Source organism: Chiloscyllium punctatum, chromosome 50 (assembly GCF_047496795.1).
Source record: "Chiloscyllium punctatum isolate Juve2018m chromosome 50, sChiPun1.3, whole genome shotgun sequence".
In the NCBI taxonomy this organism is placed as follows: domain Eukaryota; kingdom Metazoa; phylum Chordata; class Chondrichthyes; order Orectolobiformes; family Hemiscylliidae; genus Chiloscyllium; species Chiloscyllium punctatum.
In genome coordinates, this window is record NC_092788.1 from 24,897,122 (window position 1) to 24,921,154 (window position 24,033).

Below are 24,033 nucleotides of genomic sequence, written 5' to 3' on the forward strand. Positions count from 1 at the left end.
GCTATTTTTCTATTAATTATCGTGAGTGTCTCTGTTTGGCTTGTCCTAGATGGATATTCAGACACAGTCTAAATCGTGTACTTCCTCATCTGTATGTAAGGATACTAGTGATAGTGGGTCATGTCTTTTTTTCTGGCCAGTTGTTGTTCATGTATCCAGGTGGCTAGTTTTCTGACTGTTTTTCCGATGTAGTGCTTGTAACAGTTCTTGCAAGGCTTATTCTTACTTGAGCATAACAAACAAATATGTGAACTAATTGCAGTGCTCAAACCTATGAAAAAAAGTTGGAGAGCAAAACAGGAATAATCTGTTTCCGTTAGTTGGAATTGCAGCATCAAGGAGTTCTAATTTCAAGCTGGTCAGCAAAAGAGCCAGGAATGAGATAAGGAAAAACTTCTTTATTGAGTGAGTTGTTAGGATTTGGAATGGAACTGCCTGGGAGAGTTGTGGATGAACATTAAAAAATAGAACGGGATATGTATTTGCAAATATGAATTTAACAGGCTGCAGAGATAGGGCTGGCAAATGGGAGGGACTTGGGAGATATTCCCGGAGCTGATGTACACACAGTGGCCCATGGCCTCCTCCTGTTCTTTAAGGTTTTGTACTCTATCATGTGTCTGATGTGAATAAAATTCAGGATCCGATTATTTCCCATTCTAAATGCTCACGAATATCTGATTATTTAGTGCAGCATAAGCATTTAAAATGCAACTATTGCAAGGCCAGCTTCATTATAGAGTCTAATTATTGCTCAGAAAATGAATATTTTAAATGTTGTATTCCAATTACTCAAACAAATTTGTCATTGCTTTGGCTCAAATCTCTTTGAAAAGGTCTGACTTTTCACTCACACGATAATATGTTCATAATATGTGCATCGTTTTTGTTCACTGTCCACATTTCATATTAAACAAGATCCTTTCTAAAAATTCAAAGTTTTCAAATTATTGCTTTCATTGCTTCCTGTCGTGTTCCAAGCAGAGAGTATCTGGGCGACCACCAGGAATGGCGAAGGGAGTAGGCAGAAAGTGCAGGAACCCCCTGTGGCTATTCCTCTCGAAACCAAGTATACCATTCTGGATACTGGTTTTGTGTATGTTGGGAGATGGGCGATAAGTGTCAGGGAATGACTGTTCGGGGGAAAGCAGCAGTAGCCAAGATGGATGCACTGGATCTGGGGGGCAGCAGGAAAGGATAAAGGTAAACAGGGTCTTAGAGATAGGAGATTTGATTGTTAGGGGGCACAGATCGGAGATTCTGTGATCACAAACAAGAAACTAGGATGGTGTGTTGCCTCTCAGGTTTCAGGATCCAGGATGTTTCTGAGTGGCTGCTGAATGTTCTCAAGAGGGCGGGTGAGCAGCCAGAAGTCATTGTGCACGATGGTACAAATGACACGGTTAGATATAGGAATGTGTTTCTATAGAATGATTAACTGAGAACTAGGAGAAAAGTTAAAAACCAGGACCTCGGTAGTGATAATTTCCAGATTACTTCCAGTGTCATGAGCTAGTGAAGGTAAGAATAGGAGGATATCAAGATAAATATATGACTAAAGAATTGGTGGGAGGGATTCATATTTTTAGACCATTGGGAGCTTTTCTGTGACAGAGTTGACCTGTTCAGGAGGGACTGGTGACAGATCCACTTGAGGGGGAATCAATATCTTCGCAGTCAGTTTTGCTAGTACAACAGGGGAGTGTTTAAACGAGATTGGCAGGAGGTGGAATCCTCAGCAGCAGGGAGGCAAGTGAGAAGGCTGGATGGAGATACAGTAATCAAACATAGTACGTTGAGGAGCCATATCAGGCTGGACCACGATAGGGAACAAGAAATGCCGATGGATTAAATTGTGTTTATTTCAGAGCAAAAGGGCTGACAGTTAAGGCCGATGAATTCAGGCTGTGGATAGGTTATCAGCGCTCGATAGTCTAGCTATTACAGAAACATGGCTGAGGGATGGATAGGACTGACAGCTTAATGTACCATGGTTAAATGCATTAGAAGGAACAGAGATTGTGGAACGAGAGGAGGGGAGTTGCATTTCTGAATAAAGGGTGTATCGCAGCAGTGATCAGAGATAAAATAACTGATGGATCATCCAATGAGGCTTTGTGGGTGGAACTAAGAAATAAGAAGGGGATGGTGACATTATTGGGGTTGTACGGTAGGCCCCCAAATTGTAAACAGAAATTGCAGGAACAAACATATGTAGAGAGATTGCGGAGACTTTCAGGAACATTTTGGTTGTCATAATAGGGGCTTTAAATTTTTAAAAACACAGAATTGCACTGCCAGAGCATTAAGGGATTTGATGGGATGGAATCAATTAAGTGCATCAGGAAAGTTTCCCCAAGTAGAATGTAGAGGGTCCTAATCGGGAAGGAGCAATATTTGTCCTACTCTTAAGAAATAGGTCAGGACAGGTGAGTGAGGTGACAGTAGATGTGCACTTTGGGACCAGTGACCATAGATCTATTAATTTTAAAATAGTTATGGAGAGGGAAGAAATTGGTCCACAGATTCAAGTTCTAAATCGGGGCAAGGTTAATTTTGATGGACTCGGGCAGGAGTTTGCAGGGTTGATTGGAGTAGTCTGTTTGCAAGCAAAGGGACCTCCAGCAAGTGGGAGCTTACGATCTATATGTTCCTGTGAGTGTGAATGGAAAGTTTACAGGAATGAGGTACCCTGAATTACAAGAGATGTTTAGGCTTTTACCAAAAGATATGTGGAGGCGTGGCTCAGGTAGAGGCAGCTGGGATCAAGCGAATTCCTGAAGGTGTACAGGGGATACAGGAGTTTCCTGAAGAAGGAAATCAGAAGGGAGAAAAGGGGGTATGAGATAACTTTGCCTGAGAAGATCAGGGTGAATCCAAAGAGATGCTTTAAGTATATTAAAGGAAAAGCAGTAGCTAGAGAGAGAATAGGACCCCTCAATGGATATGTATGTTGGGAACCATAAGAGATGAACGATGTCCTCAACAAATATTTCTCCTCTATGTTTACAGTAGAGAAAGACATGAGTACTTGGGAAATTGGGGAAATTATTGGTGATTACTTAGGGACAGTCCATATCACAGTAGAGGAGGTATTGGATCTACTAGAATGTTTGAAGTTGGATAAATCTCACGGTCCAAAAACAGAGCAGGGGCTAGAGAAGAACTTACGGGGGACCTGGCTGATAATTTTGATCATCAGTTACCACAAGTGAGATCCCAGAAGACTGGAGGAAAGCAGGTGTCGTGCCCTTATTCAAGAAGGACTGAAAAATAAAATCTGGGCAATACAGACCAGTAACTTTATATCTGTGGTAGGTAAATTACTTGAGAAGATTCTGAGGGATAAGATGTACATGCATTGGGAAAACAGGGTTTCATTATAGTAAGAATGGCTTTGTCAGTGGAAGTTCATGCCTGTTCTTTGATGATGTGACCAGGAAGGTTGAGTAGGGCGGGCCGGTTGACATCTAAACGTGTGGTGGTGGAAAAGCACAGCAGGTCAGGTAGCATTCGAGGGGCGGGAGAATCGACGTTTTGGGCACAACTCTATCATCAGGAATGTCCAAGACATCGATATTCCTGCTTCTTGGATGCTGGCTGACAAGCTGAACTTTTCCAGCGCCACACTTCTCAATTCTGATCACCGGCATCTGCAGTGATGACTTTCTCCAAGGGTGGTCGATCTGGTGTACATGGATTTCAGTTACACCAGAACAGGATGTGGCTTCTCAGCCCCTGGACCATGATATACATTTACAGGAAGAGACCAATCAGCCCCTCCAATCTATAGAACTAGACCCAGTTTAGATCATGCAGCAACAATATCAACCTATTCAGCTACTTGAAGTACCACAGGATATGGAAGAGGCAATAAAGTGACTGGGCTATCGGGTTTATTGTAATAATACCAGGCTATATAGCCCGTCAAGCCTGTCCTTCCTTCAGTAAGGTCAGGGCTGATCTCTCTTGGCCGCAATTTCTCTTTCATGCCCAAGTCTTTGTAGCCTTAACTCCCTGATGTGTCTACATTCATTAACACCACCCTGCTCCCTCAAACATTCAGAGCTGTAGTTGTCTGGGATAGCGAGGTCCCAACAGTCACTACCCTCTGAGAGAAGGAAACAGTCCCCACACATTTACCTTGGCCTTTGACATGAACAAAAGCTATGAAGTTAAAAATCTCACAACACCAGGTTATAGTCCAACAGGTTTAATTGGAAGCACACTAGCTTTCGGAGCATCGCTCCTTCATTAGTTGATGGTGGAGGGCTCAATCGTAACACACAGAATTTAGAGCAAAACTTTAGTGTGATGTAAATGAAATTATAACATTGAAAAATTGATAGTCTGTTGAGTCTTTCATCTGTTTGAATACCATGATATTTAATTTTGTACACCGTAGTCCAACACGCATCTCCAAATCAAAAGATATGAACACAGCGTCAGAATGACTGGCCCTGAATGGACAAGACTGAACAAGGTGTCAAGGAGGCTGAATAAAATTGCACGTAATTGGAATCAGTTGTAAATTCCCAAGCGGTTGGGCCATTTGGAGCACCATGTGGCTGATGGAGATCAATCCTCTCAGTCCCTGGATATCTCTGTTGGCGGTCCTCAGGGTAGCTTCCTTGGCACAAACATCTTCAGCTGCTTCAGCAACGTCTTACCCTCCGTCATTCGATCAGAAGTGAGGATGCTCAGAAAAGATCGCATAAAACAGCAAAACATGGACAACATTCAAGCTCATGCTGTTACTGTGTAGGCAACATTCATGTAACAGCACTGCTGGACCCTGAACATTTCCACAGGACTAAAAATGAGGAGCTCATTCAGCATCTCAAGCTGGTTTCACAGAAACATGAGAATGCCATTCAGCCCATAGAAGCTATTGGATAAGTAGAGGCACAGCGCATTCACTCTCTCTTACCTATTACACAAGAAGAGATTTTTTTTTAAAAACTACAAATGTTGGAATTCAGGTAACTGGAAGACCACAACAAGCCAGGCAGCATCAGGAGAAAAAGTCCACATCTTGGGTGTAACCTTCCTTCATGTCTGGGGGTGGGGGCAAGGGTGTGTACTGATAATGAGGCGAGGTGGGGAAATAGGAGGAGAAGGCGTGTTGTGGTGGCGAACACAGTTAAAGTGTACCACCAGGTTGGCCAATGGGAAGAATGAATCCAGTTGACAGTTGGAAGATGGGTTGATTAGAGGAATGGAAAGGGGAGGGGCTAAGCAGGAGATCTGGGGATTGGAAGGGAGGTTACTAGAAATTGGAGAACTCAGTGTTGAGACCCCCGGCTGTAGGCTACACAGGTGGAATATGAAGCGTTGTTCCTCCAATTTGTGCTTTGGTTCTTTGTGGCAATGGATGAGGTCAATGATGTCATCTCGGAATGGGAGTGGGAGGTGGAATTGAAATAGGCAGTGACTGGGAGGTCAGGTCAGCCCTTACAGGACCAGCTGAGATGCTCAGCAAACCATTCCCCTTAGTTTGGATTTGGTCTCCCCGATATAGAGAAGACCACATCAGGAATGGCAGATACAGTAATCTAGGTTGGATCCCATCACCTGGCACATCTTCCACAAGGACTGATCGCTTCACTAATTTTGGTTCGTGCCATACTCCCCACCAAACCTATTAATCCCCATGGGCAACTGACACTTGCAGATGAAAAATAAAATACATCACCTGCTGGCACACACCTCCCTCACCTCTATCCAGCGCCAAAACAGTCCTTCCAGGGGAAACAGAGGTTCACCTGCCTCTCCTTCAACCTAGTTTACTGCAGTAGGTTCTCCTGATGTGGTCTTGTCTACATCGGGGAGAGCAACGTAAACTAAGTGCACATTTCACCGAGCATCACAGCCCGGTCCAAAGGGGCTGGCCTGAGCTCCCAGTCACCACCCATTTCAATTCCCCTTCCCAATTCCTTTCCAGCATGACCTCCTTGGCTTCCTCTGTTGCCACAGTGAGTCAGACCGCAAATTGGACGAACAACATCTTACGTTCTGCCTGGTTAGCCTACAGCCTGGAGGACTCAACACTGAGTTCTCCAATTTTAAATAACCTTCCCTACATGGCCCTACTCCATTTCCAGCCCCGCCTCCTCCCTTCCATTCCACCAAATGACCCCACCTTCTAGTTCCCAACTATATTCATCCCTCCCATCGACCAACCACGTTGCACCCACCACTTGTGTCCACCTATCCCCTACCTCACCATCCTTCTGTTCTCCACACCCCACCCACTCCTTTCCCTCTTTATCTGCAGTTCCCCCTACCCCCACCTGCAATCCTGAAGAACGGGTATACTTGAAATGTTGACTTCTTCACCTCCTGATGCTACCTGACTTGCTGTTTCTTCCAACCTCCTGTTTGTCTAATGTTACACAGGAATATAAGGAATCTAGTCAGCACAACACGCAGGTAAGCAGCTACCACGGGTCACCCAATAATAAGCCTCTTCCCTGGAACGAGGAAGAGGACATTCAGCCACCCGAGACACTGACACACCAACAGAAGAGGCCATTCAGCCCCTCCAAACTGTTACACGGAAATAGGAGGATGTCATCGATGCTGTAACTTTACAAACCAATGAAGCAGAGAATGCACAAACAGACTGTTCCATGCTGTGCCTTCTGGCTCCATTGCTAATGTTTCATGCGTGTTGCATTAACGTGGTTTGCTGATGGTAAGGAGGCACAGCGGATGATTTGTGCCATGTCTCAAGGAGGCATCTTCCATCTCTGAGAAGACAGTCTAGTCTTCTGCATGGAGGTCAGAAGCTTTTGAGAATGACCAACCCTGTCAGAGTGTCGCTGCTGACAATTTTGTGAACAACATGATGCTCAGTACTTACTGCTCTGTATGAATTCTGTCAGTGGCTCATGGCCAAGGACATCCACCTCCTTTTCACCAAGAGCACTTCCCATCATCTCGCCTTTCCATAAATACAAAATGAGAAGGATGATATGTTTTGCCAAATCATTTTGTTGCCTTGCAAAACGCTATGCTTTAAGCACAGCCACGCCAAACAGCAACACCACGTTTGCCATTGGAGATCATTGGAGATACTGAGGAGGTGATGGCCTAACATATCCCTGTAATGTTAACCCAGAGATCCAGGTGATGTCTCAGACCCCGGATTCGAATCCCACCACGGCAAATGTTAGATTTTGCATTCAATAAAATATCAGGAATTGAGAATCAAATGAAGCAATGAAAGCATTGCGTTTGTCCTACCTGGCACACTTGTGCACTTCAGGGAAGGAAATCTACCATCTTCACCCAGTCGGATTTACATGTGACTCCAGGCCCATAGCACTGTGGTTAACACACAGTTGTAGTTTGAAATGTCCAAGCCAGCCGCTCAGTTATGTCACTCACTACAAATTCTCAAATAAATGAATGCGGGCGGACCTCAGCACTGACTACTTACAGCCCACAGACTGCAGTGGGTCAGGAAGGCAGCTCACCAACACCTTCTCAAGGACAATGAAGAAAGGGAATTATATACTGGCCCAGCATCCCATTACTGAATAAAAGAAGATGATCACACTCAAGGAAGAGAGACAAAGTGACATAACTCACTTCAAACGGGGACTTTGATATATACCTGACACAGGCATGAATTTCAGTAATATGAGAACAAGAGAAAAATAAATAAGATTCGTCTGGATTTTTATTTCCATTCCAGCTAATCATCAACGAACCCTTTGTTTGTTCTTTCTCTCTACCTCTCTCTTTCTCTATCTATTCAACTCACTCCTTCTTCCTTTCACAGCAGCCATACATGTCATCAACATCAAACACACTGTTTCCCAGCTGCATTCAGTTCTGATGTATGGTGATTGGATGCGAAATTTCACTTCTATTTTTCTCTCGACCTGAGGCTGCCAAATCTGTTCAGTTTCTCTGGCACTTACTCATTCCTTTTGTTTCTGATCTCTAGTATCATACTTTGTATTTTTTTCCTCGACCTTACATGTTGTTATTGCATGGGATGTCTGCATCACTGGCAGGGCAGCATTTGTGGACCTCACTAAATGCCTTTTACTGTGAGGCCATTCCTTAAAGTATTGAGTCTGATATCAGTCTTAATTCAGATCAGGCAATAATGTGAGATTTCTTCACCAAAGGATAACAGTGAAATAGATAAACTTCTTGACAAAGTGCTGGTTGGATTATATTAGTAAAATTCACTTTTATTTCCAGTTCCTCTCATTTGAATTTAAGTTCTGTCATCATCTGAGATAAGATTTGAAACAGCGTCCATAGTGTAGATATCTGGACCACTGAATTACGTGGCCACCGACAGTACAACTCTGACACAGTGTCCCTGTCATGAATATATTTTACAGACAAGAACAAGATTTTGATGGAAACATTTGTTACGGAAAGAGCGATTAGAAGAGAACAGGAACCATAAAGTCTCAGTTTTACCAAGGTATAGTTAATGGTTTATTTAGCACCCGCACTGACGTCAAGATGGGGTCTGGGGATATCTGGAGTTGGTAGTGGGTAGCTTTAGTGATGGAGAGAATACCAAGACATAAATCAATTCCGGGCAAATGTGTACTTCGGGATTGTGAACAGTCTTGTTCTCAGATGTTTGTGAGGGCGGGAGTGTGGGTGGTTCGGAAATTTGTGGAGAATGAATGGATTTGCATTTGAAACTGAAGACAATAGTTTCAGTCCTGACTAAAAATAGATAACAGAAATAGCATTGAAGTTCACCATGGCTTATGGGATTAATAAATCGATAGAGATGGGGAGACTTACCAGGAACACCAACAATAGCGAGCATGGGATAGTAACCAGCCTGAATAATCCACAGTACACCTAATATCCTCTCTGGTAATATGTGCCAATGCCGGGAAAAAATCAAAAGACCGAAAGATAAACTCCTGTCCATTGTTACAGCATTCCAGTCTATTTTTCTTAGATTCTGAACCATTGGTGCGACATTCCAGTCTACTGTGCTCAGATTCTGATCCATTGTTGAAACATTCCAGTCTACTGTTCTTAGATCCTGGTCCATTGTTAGAATATTCCAGTCTGTGGTTCTCTGATTCTGATCTCTCCTCTCCCTGTTTCTGCAACTGCTGATCCTTGTCAGTGTTGCAGATGATGCATCTGCAGCAACAATGGGATAAAGCATTGGAAGACGCCCGGTACAAATAGAAGAGGAAAACCATTCAGTGACATAATTAGGATCCATGGAGACTGACATCAATCACAGTCACTGAACAAACAGATCCAGATAATTTCTTTCAGAATTGGACCTTCAGTTCAAAATAACAACTGGATTGAATTGAATGTTGACATTGCTGACTAATGGATTAGGAATTGGCTGGCTGGAAGGAGACAGAGGGTAGTAGTTGATGGTAAAGGTTCATCTTGGAGTGCAGTTACTAGCGGTGTTCCACAAGGATCTGTTTTGGGACCATTGCTGTTTGTCATTTTTATAAATGATCTGCAGGAAGGGCTTGAAGGCTGGGTGAGCAAGTTTGCGGATGATACGAAAGTCGGTGGAGTGGTGGGCAGTGAAGAAGGATGTGGCAGGTTACAGCGGGATATAGATAAGTTGCAGAGCTGGGCAGAAAGGTGGCAAATGGAGTTCAATGTAGCTAAGTGTGAAGTCATTCACTTTGGTAGGAGTAACAAGAAGATGGATTACTGGGTTAATAGTAGGCTACTTGGTAGTGTGGATGAGCAGAGGGATCTTGGTGTCCATGTATACAGATCTCTGAAAGTTGCCACCCTGGTAAATAGTGCTGTGAAGAAGGCTTATGGCGTACTGGGCTTTATTGGTAGAGGAATTGAGTTCCGGAGTCCTGAGGTCATGTTGCAGTTGTATAAGACTCTGGTGCGGCCTTATCTGGAGTATTGTGTACAGTTTTGGTCGCCATACTATAGGAAGGATGTGGAGGCACTGGAACGGGTGCAGAGGAGGTTTACCAGGATGTTGCCTGGCATGGTAGGAAGATCGAATGAGGAAAGGCTGATGCACTTGGGGCTGTTCTCATTGGAGAAAAGAAGGTTTAGGAGAGACTTGAGAGAGGTGTACAAGATGATTAGGGGTCTAGATAGGGTTAACAGTGAGAACCTTTTTCCACGTATGGAGTCAGCTGTTACTAGTGGACACAGGTTTAAATTAAGTGGAGGTTGGTATAGGACAGATGTTAGGGGTAGATTCTTTACTCAGCGGGTTGTGAGTTCATGGAATGCCCTGCCAGTATCGAGTGGTGGGCTCTCCCTCTTTATGGTCATTCAAGCGGGCATTGGATAAGCATATGGAGGTTATTGCGCTAGTGTAGGTTAGGTAGGCTTCGGTCGGAGAAACATCGAGGGCCGAAGGGCCTGTACTGCGCTGTATTTTTCTATGTTCAATGTTCTATGGTCACATCTCCCATCACCAATTGCTCTCATGAAGTTAGTTGTGAGGGAGAATTATGGACATTTTCTTATCGCAGGCTAGATGATTCTGCTGTGTTGTTCATTTGCAATGCTGTAACCACCTGAACGCTCCATCATGACCATCCACAAAAAAATCACAATCTAGACTTGGTTTCCATGCTGGTCTCTCCTCGACTAGTACAGTCGCCAAGCAACAGATTCTCAGTGGATGTATTTGCCCTGACCATACACAGGAAGTGTGGATCTGTCTGGACAATCCACTCGTGACCATGCTGAATCTTCAACACACAGTATGATTGAGTACCGTTTTATGAAAACTAACAAACAACTTAATGCATTATATTGTCTTCAAAGCTGTAAGACTTACATTTTTGGAATTCATTCCAAAGCCAAATGTGGCATGTTCTCACAAAGTTAGTCCTTTTACAGGGTTATGTTGTCATTGATTTTTTTAAAGAGGGTCTAAACGACCAAGGATTCCAATATGTCATAATTTTGAAAGGTTCGTTGGGGTCCTTTTGTTTATACCTAACTGATAATGCCTCATACAGAAGCCTTTCAAGTCTAGAAAAGTAGCCTGTATAATCAAGAGGACCTGTCCAGCTCCCACAACTGGACAGGCTGGATCAGTTCGGGGGTTTGTTGAGTCAGGGTCACTGGACGCTCTCTGCCTCATTCTGACCTTCTGACCTTATAACCTGAAAGCAGTTGTGTCAGTTTTACCCTTGGTGCTTAGGGGTTTTGTTTATTGGGTTGTTGCAAGTATATTGGAACAGCATCCTTAAATCGGGATAGCCTGTCAGGTTCGGATACGCTACGTTATTCAGGTATTCTATTTTCGGTTCCTTATGTTTCATTTGGTAATTTGACAAATAAATGTCATTTGTTTAAAATTCGGCAGTCTGACCAGCTAATTCACTCTGGAAATATCAGCTGTACACTAACCTTCAAAAAAATAGCAAATCTAAGGTCCGGGCTTCCTATTAAAATGTTTTGAAAGGTCGGGTCTGGTCCGCAACAAATTAGGGGGCCTTTGCAGAATTTAGACAGCGAGTGGCGGGTGTTATTGTGTCTTATTTCGTGTGTTGATTTGGTGAGTAAGCAGAGCTTCAGGTAACAATGGTTCTTGCAGGAACCAAGCTTGTTTTGGAGGTCGGGAAAGTGACCTTGTGGGTTTTACAGAATGCACATAAGTCCAAGCAGCGGGAATTAGTAGACAAAGGGAGTTGAAGCTACCGTCTGATGTGAGGAAAGATGAGATTATTGCAGCAGTAGTTCAGCATTCCAACTTGCTGGAAACTCCATCAGGATCTGTGGCATGACTAAACTTCAATCGCAAAAGAAACAGCTTGAGTTAGAAGCAGAGATGAAGCAGTTTGAGCTACGACTAAAGTCACAAGAGGAAGAAAGATAACGAATAGGTTTAGCAGAGGAAAGAGAAAAAAATAATGCATTCAGCAGGAGAGAAAGAAAAAGAGGGAGCATTTGAGCGTCAGAGATGGTCACTTAGAATGGAAAGTCAGCTTTAAAGGATGAGGATGAAGGCTGAAGGTAAGCTTAGTGAGGAACAGACTGAGGATGGGCAATCCCATTGTAGTCCAAAGCCTAGTTTCAGTATATTCACAGCTTGCCTAAATTTGATGAGTAGGAAAGTGGCTAAAGAATTTCAGTGGCCAGTGACCATGTAGGTTTTGTTGACCCAAACAAAACTTGTATGTAGAGCTAGTGAGATATGTGCAACACTATCAAAGGAGGGATCTGGGGAGTATGAGGAGAGGAAAACATATATGTGAGCTTGTGCCAAAAGCCTACAGACAACGTTTCAGGAATTTAAGGAAGGATCCTGTTCGAACACATATTGAGTTTGAAAGGATCAAACAAAGTAATTTTGATAGATGGATAAGAGCTTTAAAAAGAGAGCAAACATACGATGCTCTTCGAGAGACAATTACTTTGAAGGTGTTTAAGCATTCACATAGTGCACACTCATTTGGAAGATCATAGAGTTATAAAGCCAAAACTGGCAGCTGAAGAGGCTGATGATTATGACTAGTGATTATGATTATAAAAATTGTTCTGGCTTCCAGAATCAATTTCAGTCCATGATGGATAGAAATTGTGGCAAAGAGAAATCCCCACGTAGAAAGGGAGATATAGATCTCGGTGAAGAACTTACCACAGGGTAAAAAGGCAATACGTGAAGGAGGCAAATAAGATAAAAAGCTCTGGTGTTTTCATTGCACCAAATTAGGACACATGAAATCACTGTTTTGGTGGGTTCAGAAAAAAAAACGGATGCAGGAAAAAAGATAAGTCTGGCAGTTTTGTCGGAGTGGTAACAGAAAGCACAGTGGAAGCTAGAAAGCTGCATCAGAGTGTACAAGCTGATTGGAAGTTTGTTAAGGAGGAAGTGCCAGATCTGCTTATAAAATATACCTGCAAAGGGAAATTTTACTCACATAGGGCAGGTAGAGAGGGTGTAATATGAAGAGACACAGGATCCTCTGTGAAAACATAAGGAGATATGTACTCCTGAAGGACTATTTCCAGAAAAGGGACTGCAAGAGGGAATTCACCATGAGACAAAAGGGGCAAAAGTATGTAATGTGTGCTTAGCGTGTCCCAAAAAGTGTGGGGAAATTGTGGCAGGGGTACTGGACAAACTCTCAGCTCCAGGAATGAAATTTGTCCTTGCAGAAAATATAGCTGATTCAGTGGTTGGATTACTGCTACTCTCGTTTAAAAGCCAGTGGATATGCAGACAACTGAATCAATGTAGGAATCTTATCCTGGAAACATTCCTGATTATGGGTAATAAAGTCCCAATATCACCAGTTGAAATAGAAAATACCAAAAACGTAAAGATAAGGAAGCTTAAGTGGCATGAGCAGATACTTTGGTCCATCAGAAAGTTGAGACAAAACAGGTGCAAATAGGTGATCATGTAAATATTTTTTGCTCAGCTAAACTGATTGAGTCACAGCAGGAAGATAAAAGTTTAAAGCAGTTGCATCAAAAAACAAATACGTTAGGAATTTTGAATGTATCCCTAAGTGTTATTACCTTAAAAATGATGTCCAAATGAGGAAATCGAGACTAACTATTTTCAAGGAGATGAGAAATGGGAAGAGATTCATCAAATCATATTGCCAATGGGTTACAGAAAGGAGGTGATGCGAATGGTGTATGAGTTACCATCTAGAAGTCAGTTAGGAGTTATGAAGAAAACAGACCAAATACAGAGAAACTTTACTGGCCTGGACCGCAACAGGATGGAGTTGAATTTTGCCAGATGCGTCATACATGTCAGGTAATTGGAAAAACACAAGCGATAATAAAACCTGCACTTTCTTAACTACTCCGGCATTTGAGGAACCTTTTACAGGTGTCTTAATTGATTGGCTAGGTTCCCTACCGCAAACAAAAAAGTGGCCATCAGTATTTGTTAACACTAATGGATGCATCGACTAGATTTCCAGAGGCCATCCCAAGATGCAGTATCACAGCTAAAAGAATTGGAAAGGAATTACTCTTTTCTAAAAAAAAGATACGGACTACCAATGAAGATACAGTGGGATCAAGGTTCAAACTTTACATCTAATTTATCACGATAATGTCTTAGGATTAAGCAATTCAAATCTACTGCAAACCATTCAAAATTGCAAGGAGCGCTAAAAATGTGACATTACACATTAAAGACCATGTTGAGGGCTTATAATCCAGGGATTATCCAGATGATTAATGTTAGGGAATTCCATTTGCAGTTTTTGTTATCAGGAATGCCCAAAATTAACAGAGCAAATTCATTCCATTGGAATTATGTTTGGGGCATTAAGTGAGAGGACCATTAAAATTGATTAAGGAGAAAATAGCAAATCAGAGTTCAAAGGCCACACATTTGGACTAGGTCTCAAAACTTAAGGGACGATTAATAGCGCTGGGGAGTTGGCTAGACAGCATTTAAAAGTATTGCAATATGCAATAAAATAGGTAGCGGATGGGAAATGTTTTTAAAAAGTGCAATTTTGCATTCGGGGATAAGGTATTACTATTTCTTCCAGTTATAGGTGAACCTTGACAAGCAAGGTTTAGTAGCCCTTATCAAATACAACGGATATTGAGTGAGGGTTTTAAGTATCTTAAGTCATTTGGTGCTTCAGCATGATCTTAGAATGCTGGGGATGCTTAGAGTTATGATAATAGCTCTCTTATTATTGGGATTTTGTCAAACATCAATGTCATATGTGTTATTAACGGTTCCTGAATCTGTTAACCCGCAAGTAATAGATGCCGATGCATGCAGCTTGGTAAATTGTGGGGATGTACATAATCAGGGACAGTACCACAGCTCAGATATACATCTTAAGTCCGATGGGAATGGCCTCGGGGATGGTACTTGGTATAATAGTCTCGTCACAATACACTGGGCCACCTTCCGAACAGCTTTTGATTGTCCCGTTACAGTGTAACCCAATATACTTAACGATAACGAAACATCGCACGAAGCAACACTGGGGGGGGGGGGGGGGGGGCGGCGGGGGGCACCTATCAGTTACAAATACATGAAAACTAACGGAATGATTTCTTGGGCTGTTGTTTACGAATTAGCGTAGGACAGGGAAAATTGGCAGAACTACTGGATAATAAGGTACAACCTTTCACCCCTCCCGATGACTTTAAAGTAGTAAAAATTATAGAGGTAAAGGACTTATACAGACCATTGAAATAGAAACTGGGTACGGGGATGCAAATGCCTGGATTGAATGGGTAAAGTATACTGTAAAACGTCTGAACAAAAGCAATTGCTATGCATGCGCCTCCGGTATACCAGGTGGCCCAGGTGGTTCCCTTTCCGCTCGGGTGGAAGCGAGACAGGAAGGGCATGAAACATATGATAGCCCTGTAACAGGATAAGACTGCATGGAATGATAGGAACTGTACCTCCCTATCTCTGATGTTCATTCCCTTGGAGATGAAAGACTTAAAAGCATCCCCCGAGTCAGCTCTCTTTTGGTGGGTGACAGTTAATAAAAATGTAGATTGGATAAATTACATTCTCGATAACCAACAGCGATTTATAAATTATACAAGAAATGCTGTTAAAGGAATATCAGAACAGCTTGACGCGACAAGTAGGATGGCTTGGGAAAACAGAATGGCCCTTGATATGATTCTAGAGTGAAAAGGGTGTGTGTGTGTGTGTGTGTGTGTGTGTGTGTGTGTGTGTGTGTGTGATGTTAGGAGGAAGCTGTTTTACCTTCATTCCCAATAACACTGCACCTGATGGTTCAATTGCTCGGGCCGTAAGGGCTTTGACTACCTTAGCAGAGAAACTGCTGATAATTCAGGAGAAAACACATCTCTCACGTGATGGCTTCAATCATTGTTTAGAAAATGGAAGGCTATGGTGGTTTCCATCCTTACTTCCCTGATAGTAGTAGCCATGGTATTGGTAGCCATTGTCTGTTGCATCATACCCTGTATTTGAGGGCTCACCCAAAGATTGATTGAGACAGCCTTAATGAAAGAGATGCCCCTAAAAGGGAATCAGGCAGAAGGACTTTCTTCTATTAAATAATGAGGGGATGAGTGAGACCAAGATGGATGAAGTCTCAGGAATGATGCTTGTGAATTTTGGGGGCGGTGCTTAAAGGAAAAATTGCAGAAACAACAATTAAATGTAAAAATAGAAAGGGGGAATTGTGAGGAGTAATTATAAATGTTGTTATCAGCAACAATCACAAGGCTGAAAAATGAAAGTGGAAGAGGGGTGTAGGTTAAGCGAGATATGCTTGTACAAACAGCTATAAGTATCTGTTTCCCGCTTCTGCAAAAACAAACAAAAAACACAATCAAGTGTTCATAAGGATCCGTATGGGCAAAGAATGGAAGGAAATGTTGCTTTAGCGAAGAAGGAAGCAGATGACAGTCAAGGAGGATATATAACAATAGACCACAGAGGGATGTGGTGAAACAGCCAAGCAGGACATGCATTTTTGTCACGAACAAGGCCAGATGAGGCAACAGATAAGCAGCCGTGTTGAAAGAAGTGGGAGATGTAAACAGGGGAGAAGCAATGGAATAAGTAGGGGAGGAGTAAAAGGGGAATGAATTGTACAAAAAGTTGTGTACTAGTTAAATTCGGTGTGCCTATCTCATAGGCACCACTCTTGCAAGAGTATAATAACCGATACTGCTGCTTCAGATCTTGTCTCAGACTGAAGTTATTGAATTCAGTGGGTTCTATTTCCCACACAACCATGGAGATCCTGCTTTTAAACTCAGGTCTTGGTTCCTAAACATTCTTTGCTGGACCTTTCACTCCTCTTAAGGATATCATTCATATCAATGTGTACCACGACCGCTGGCTGTTCACCCACCCCCTTCAGTATGCCCAGAACATGCTCAGAGACATCCCTGATCCTCGCACCAACCGCCCTTTGTACGAACAATTCATAGAATCACAGAATCACTGCAGTGGGAAAACAGGCCATTTCACACAGCACGTCCACGCTGACCCTCCGAAGTGTAACGTACTCTGACCCATTCCCCTACTCGATTAATCTGCATTTGCCCCTGACTAATGCACCTAACCGGCACATAGTTGAACACTATTGGCAAAAAGTAAGCAACCTAGACCCATTCTGTTACCCTTTGTTGAATCTGCTTTCTCACAGCAGATACTTCCAGAAATACTGAGCATGACCAGCAACTTGTGGTTTTGTCACCGGTGATATTTGCATATTGACAAAAACATGCACAACTCAGACTTGAAACAAAGCTAAATTTAAAATCTCAGGGGAAAACTAAATATTTAGTCATTCAATGATCCCAGTAAAGCTTTATTGAATTACTCCTGTTCTGTCTGTGAACGCCATTTGTTCACTTTCCCAATCCTGAATAAAGGAGATTTTTGCATCATTTTTAAAATCAGAAAGCTCGGAAAAGTTGCACATTTACTTCTTCATATAGGAATGTGATTGCATCTCATTCGTTCATCTCATTTCAATTACAGAGGATTATTCACAAAACACACACAATGTATGACTTTGTCGAAGAATACCAGTAACATTGTAAGTAATTGGAATCATAACTGGAAAGAAGGATTTAGACAAAGGAAGGATGAGAGAAAGAGGGTCTTATTTTGAAAAAAAACTATTACGTGAACTTAGGTGATCAAATTCATGGTAAACTACATAGGGCTGACAAACGATATTGATATGAAGGTGTAGAGGTGTACAGTGTTCTGAAAAAAGTTAAAATGTAAAATTTGACTGTGAAACAAATAGTGAGTCTGAGTTATCATGGTACAAAATCAAATTCAAATTCGGCCGGTCAGTTTAACTATGCCCCAACACTCTGAAATCCAATGGAGTTTGAAATATAATGTATTTGATGACATCCAAATCAATTAAATAATCCAATGTTTTGAGGTGTAAAACTGGACAGTTTGAACATTTAGGGAGAGAACTGCCAAGGGCATCCACAAAGATAGACTGCTAGCTGAAGAGCTTTCTGAAAGGTACCTGTCTGTAAGACGTTTGCACAGCAGAACATCAAAGCCAACCGAGATAAAAATCTACAGAGAAAAATCTAAAAAGGAGAATTGACAAAGCTGACTGGTTTTGAAACGTGATTGTATTTTTTTCAAATATTAATCATGGTGTTTTCTTTTATCGGACCAGTATTGTAGAGTGGGAGGTAAAAGATAGGTTTAACAAAACGAGTTCTAAATAGTTGTTCATTTTAATATTCTCTGTTGGACTTAAATAACAAAATTGTTAATTTTACTTTAAATATTGACCTCTGTAAATGGATCTTTGCCTCTCGAAATTTAACAGATTACAGCATTAGGTGCACTTTTTTCTTTGTGGCTGGTTCAGATTAGAAGGGTTAACCCTGTGTCATAACAGTTTAGGGCCTTTTGTCTGTGATTAAAACAAGTTTAGACAGATCTAGTCTGAGATTTGGGCAGAGTTAAATGGGTTTGGGGTATGAAAATGCACAGCAGATTTAATCATTTACATTAACTCATTTAATAATTTAATCAATCATAATCAGTTATTATCCGAGAGCTTTAAATAAAAAGTCGATGAGAAACTTTGTTTAATTTCGGTGACTTGTAGTTGGTTAATTTTAAAGTGAGAGAAATGGCTCTTTAAAAATGTTAAAAAGATTCTGGGGTTTTAAGATGATTCTCACTTTTGCCGATGGCATTTAATAGGAAAAATAAAGGCCAAACATTTAGAATTAGCAAAGAATTTAGATTTGGGTTTAACCAAGAACAAGAGTAAAGCTGAAATTGTCAGGAAATTACTCAAACAATAAGGTGTGCCAGAGAAACAGACAAGTGCACGATATTTAGAAAAAAACTTAAATTACAGTTGAAGAAAATGTAGTTTTAAAGATAAACAAAGGGAGCGGGAAAGAGAGAGAAGAAAGAGAAAGCAAGAGGGAAGAGAGACAGGGGATTAAAAAGAGAGGAGAAGGTTCTCAGCTGAGCAAAGGGAGAGTGAATTTGAACTTGAGAAGTTGTGATTTAGTAAGCAAAGTCAAGTGAACAGGCTGGAGAGTAAAAGGGACATTAGTGATGTATACAACTATGTCAAAATTCTGCTACATTTTGATGAGAAAGATGTTGAAGCCTTCTTTATTTCTTTTTTTAAAATGGCTAGGCAGGTAGTGGTGAAAGGATTTATGGGTAATGGTAGTTCAGGCTAAGCTGGTCGGCACAGTTAGTGAGGTATTTGCTGCCCTGCCAGTTGAGGGGTCAAGAGATTATGAAGACGTGAAACAAGGTATTTTATGTGCTTACGAATTGGTACTGGAAGCATATAGATAGCAGTTCAGAAACATAAAGAAGGAACAAGATCAGCCTTATGTTGAGTTCGAAAGAATTAAACATAGGCAATTTGATAGATGGGTGCAGGCTTTAAAGATAGATAAGACCTATGAGGCTCTAAGGGAGATTATTCTACTGGAGGAGTTTAAAACCTCACTTCCAGAGATGATAATAATTCATGTGGAGGAAAAGAAAGTTCAGAAATTGAGAAGGGCAGGAGAATTAATAGATGAATACATGCTGCTGCATAAGACAAGCTTCCAGCCAGAATTTTGTCCTGTGAGGGATAGAGTTTGGGAGAAGGGGAGATGCTACACTATAAAAGAAAGAGTAGAACATATGAGTTTACCACAGGTTAAAGAAGCTGCCCAAGTGAGTGGAAAGGAGGTGAAAGGCCTCAGGTGTTTTCACTGTAATGGAGTGGGACACAGAAAATTACAGTGCCGGTGGTTTCTGAAGGGCATTGGGGAAAGGTGTTTTCACCGACATAAGGAGGTTAATGTATGGTCACAGTGCTGATTGTGAAGAAAAGGACTGTAGGAAAAGATGTGGTAAACGAAGCTAAGCCAGTGGCATTAGTGAAAGATTTAAAGGAAACCTCAACAAGATCGAAGAGCTGCAGGAAAGTGCACAGCCAAGGCAGGGGCTGGGTATGGAGTTAGTACCTGATCTCTATAAAGAATTTGCGTCTGTGAGTAAAGTTTACTCAGAACTAACGGGGGTAGAAGAGCGAGAAGTTACCATTTTGAGAGATACATGATGTTACCAGACGATAATAGGAAGAGATGAATGAATTTGCAGTCTTTCTGATCTGTTACCCGGGAATGCATTAATTTATGGGAAGGATGGACAGAAATTTAGCATTTCCCAATGTAAGATCAGGTTGGAGTGCCTAATCAAGACTGGGGAAGTTATAGCGGGAAAGTTTGACAGACTGTCACATCCAGGAATGCAGTTTGTTCTTGGGAAGGGTTTAGCAGGGTCCAAGTTGGGAGTGACATCGCTTGTTGTGGAGGAGCCCAAGGAAGACAAAGAAACGGAAGTGTTAAATCGGAAATATCCGGGTATTTTCCCAGGCTGTGCAGTAACCATATCCCACTATTATAAGTCACAGCACGAAGGACAAACTATAGACAAAGATGAAGGAGTTGAGATTCAGTTAATGGACACCCTGTTTGCCGTAATGGTGCAGGGAAAACCTGAACAGGCAGTGGGTCAGACAGAGGTGTTTTGGCCTGAAAGGCTAAAGGACTTGTAACAGACAGACACGACGATAAAAGATATATATGTGGATGTGTACTCTGAAAAGGAGGCAGAGGATATTCATGAGGGTTGTTATCTGAACGATTGATCTTTAGACAGAAATGGAGACCACATCAGGTTAGTGCAGAGGAGAAATGTGCTGAGGTGCACCAGATTGTGTTGCTAGTAGCATAGAGACAGGAAGTTTTACAGGTAGCATATGAACTAAACTACAATCGCGTTTAAATTTGGCATTTGGCAATATTATAAAAAAAGGATATTACCCGATGATTTGGGATAGAAAGCTGAAAAGAAATTTGACCAGTTAGGGGAGAACTACCACGCCACCAACATCTGCAGACTGCCCGGAGAATAGCTCTCCGAAATGTACATATATTTATCAATGACCTGTGAAACAGAAACTCTAAGGAGAAGAAGCGAAGACAGAGGACGATACAAAGAGAAGATTCGACAGCTGGCTGGTTCTGAAATTTGAATGTTTTGGTATATCTTAATTGGGGGTGGGGTGGGGTGGGGGGATTATCGGACCAGTATTATAGAAGAGTAAGTAAAAGATAGGTCAGAGAAAGGAGTTGCAAAAAGTTATTAGGTAATTATTCCCTGTTAGACTTTTTTTTAAAAAAATGTTAATTCTTGCTTTAAATAGTGACCTTTAGGATGGTTATTGGCCTTCCGAATTTTTACAAATTACAGCATGGGTTAAATCTTTTCTGTGTTGCAAGTTTAAATTAGCGTGGGGTGGTGGAGATGGTGGGAGGGGGGGAAGGTTTCCCCCGTGTTGTAACACATTAACTCGGATTTCTCTGCACAGATGCTGCCGGACCAGCAGAGCTTTTCCAGCACATTTCTGTCTTAGTTTCTGGTTGACGAAATCTGAAGTTCTCTTGACTTTCTTATGTGTATCATTGACAGCCACGGTTGAGGTCTTGGAGGACAGGAAGACAGCTCATGTTGTTACATTATTTGTAATTTGGCTGCAAAGAAAACCCAGGGAACGACAGACCGTGAGTTTGATGTCAAGGGTGGATAAGTGTTTGTAGGAGATTCTGGGAGGCAGGATTTACATGCATTTGGAAAGGCAAGGACTGATTAGGGATATTCAGCACGTCTTTTTGTCTGGGAATCCATGTCTCACAAACTAGATTGGAGTTTTAGAAGAAGTGATCAGGAAGATAGATGAAGGTAAAGCAACATACGTTGTCTATGTGGACCTTATTGAGGCCCAACAAGGTTCCACATGGTAGTCTGTTTAATAAGGTTAGATCACAGGAGATCAGGGAGAGCGATCCAATTAGATACAAAACAGACTTGACTGTAGAAGACAGAGGGTGCTGGGAGAGATTTGCTGTTCCAATTGGAGGCCTGTGTCCAGCGTTGTGCCACAAGGACCAGGCTGCTGTTGTTCATGGTTTTTGTAAATGGTTTGGATGAGAATATTGGAACTGTGGATAGTAATTTGGAGATGAAACCCCCAAAATTGGAGCTATGGTGTACAGTGAAGAAGGCTATCTTAGGGAACAAAGATATCTTGATCTACTTGACAAGTGGGCTGAGGATTGGCTGATGGATCTTCATGCAGATAAATGCGACGTTTTGCATTTTGTTAGTCAAAAGTGTGTAGGTTTTATTCAGAAAATGGTAGCGCGTTGGGGAGTGTTGCCAAACAGGGAAATCTAGGGTCCAGTACATAGTTCCGTGAAAGTGGAGTCGCAGATTGACAGGACAGTGAATAAGGCATAAGGCAAGCTGACTTCCATCGGTCAGAGGATTGATTATAGGAATTGGCACATCATGTTCTGGCTCTACAAGAGAATGGTCAGGCCACATTTGAAGCAATTCTTGTTGTCCTGCTATTGGAAGAATGTTATAAACTGAGAAGGGGACAAAAATATTTAAAATGGTGTGATGGAGACTGGAAGTTTTGAGATATAAGGATAGGCTGGGATTTTGTTCCTTTTGCGTTGGAGGCTGAGAGGTTACCTTTATTACATCATGAGAGGTATGGATAGGATAAATAGACAAGATCATTTCCTCCAGGTGGGTGTGTCCAGAACCAGACAGGATAGGTTTAAGGTGAGAGAGAAAAGAGATCTAAGGGACAGTTGTTTCTCACAGAGGGTGGCGTGTATATGTAGCGAGTTTTCAGAGGAAGTAGCATTGGGGAGTACAGTTACAACATTTGAAAGAATATTGGATGTGTACATGAATACCAAAGGTTTGGAGGGGTGTGTGCCTAAAGAAGAAAAATAGTAATCATTCGGTTTAGTAAACCAGGTGAGTATGGACGAGTTGAGCCAAAATGTCTGTTTGTTTATTGTATGATTCGAAGAGTCAATGACTTTTTCACTCCTCCTTCATCACTAGTCTTTAATTGCATTCAATTCATTTCCAAGTCAAAGCTCATCTGCAGATATTTTAAATGATCTAACTCTCCAAACTTTCTTAAATAGAGAATTCCTGACATTGATGTGGTTCTGCAGACCACAGCAGCAGCAGAAACAGAATTAAATTCAAGCACAATTTGTAACGTTTTTCCTGGGATAATCCCCCAGTCTACCATTCCAACCAAGTTGATCTATGATTCAGTGATGTATAGGTGAATGTGCCAATGTCCCAATCGTGTATACCTAAACCTGATGACAACCCGTTAAAGCTACCATAATTGACTGTCTGCATTCTAAACTACAGCAATAACATCTGATCGAGAGGGTGTAATGATCCCAACACCAACAAACCAACAGTACTGTCACATCCAGCCATAAATGGTGATGGACGGTTAAACAATTTTGTGGAGGAGAGGGCTCACTATTATCCCCATCCTAAATAATGGAACAGTCTTGTACATCAGTGTAAAAGATAATTATGTAGTTTTGGCAAGATACTCCGCCAGACGTGTTGAGTGGATGATCCACCTCACCCTCGCATGATGCCCAAAGAATCACAGATGCCAGTCTTCAATCAATTCGATTTGGTTCAAGCGACATGAAGAAACAGCTGAACACAGTAGATACGACAAGGGCAAAGAGCCCTGACACGATTCCTGCAACAGGACTAAAGACTTGTGCTGCGCAACAACCGTGTCCCTGGGGGAAGCTGTTTCATTCCAGCTCCAACTCTGACATCTTCTTGGCAATGTGGAAAATTACTCAACTATGTCCAGTCCGCGAAAAGGAGAATAATTACAATCTGACCATTTGCCACCCCCTCAGTCCCATCACGATAGTTAAACTGGTTGAAGTTCTTTTTGACAGATCTGTCAAACCGCACAGAAATAACCAGCTCAGTGTGGTTTCCAATAGGTCCCTACGTGGAGATGGTGCTGTTGTGGAAATATCACTGGATTACTAATCCAGACCAGGCTAATGCTCTGGCAGCTGATGGAATTGAATAGCAATTAACAACATATCGAGATCTAAAATCTGGTATCAGTAATGATGATGCTGAAATCAATGCCGATTGCAAACTCCAATTTGCTTCATCAATGTACATTCAGGAAGTGAATT